The 276-nt window shown below is 63.8% G+C and overlaps 1 protein-coding gene across 1 annotated transcript in view; it reads right to left on the bottom strand.

The window, feature by feature from the left end:
- The window catches only part of LOC104531923 (pre-B lymphocyte protein 3-like), a gene marked incomplete at its 5' end in the record, with an annotated part of 5,072 nt that overhangs the window by 846 nt on the left and 3,950 nt on the right, over positions 1-276 (bottom strand). The window lies entirely within an intron of this gene.

The following is a 276-nucleotide window of genomic DNA, read 5'->3' as shown; positions in this document are numbered from 1 at the left end:
CCGCCCACCCCCCCACCCTCTGCCCCACGCACTGGGGTACGGTGTGGGGGCATCACCACCATCTCCCCTCTCTGATGGGGGGAGCAGAGGGCTTTCCCTGTGGTCCTACACTCAGTCTGCCTGCCTCAGGAGGTCAGGAGCCTGAGCCACACCATGCCGAGGATGCCCTGCAGTGGCACCAGGGAGAACCAGGGAGACAGGACATGCCAGAGCCCCCCAGCAGCTGCCTCACTGCAGAAGCAATGTAAGGAAAGTTGCTGCTCCCTTCTCCATGCA

This window comes from Antrostomus carolinensis, unplaced genomic scaffold, assembly GCF_000700745.2.
Source record: "Antrostomus carolinensis isolate BGI_N321 unplaced genomic scaffold, ASM70074v2 scaffold27111, whole genome shotgun sequence".
NCBI classification, from domain to species: domain Eukaryota; kingdom Metazoa; phylum Chordata; class Aves; order Caprimulgiformes; family Caprimulgidae; genus Antrostomus; species Antrostomus carolinensis.
The sequence above is the reverse complement of the archived record's forward strand: the minus strand, read 5'-3'. Positions and strand labels throughout refer to the sequence as shown.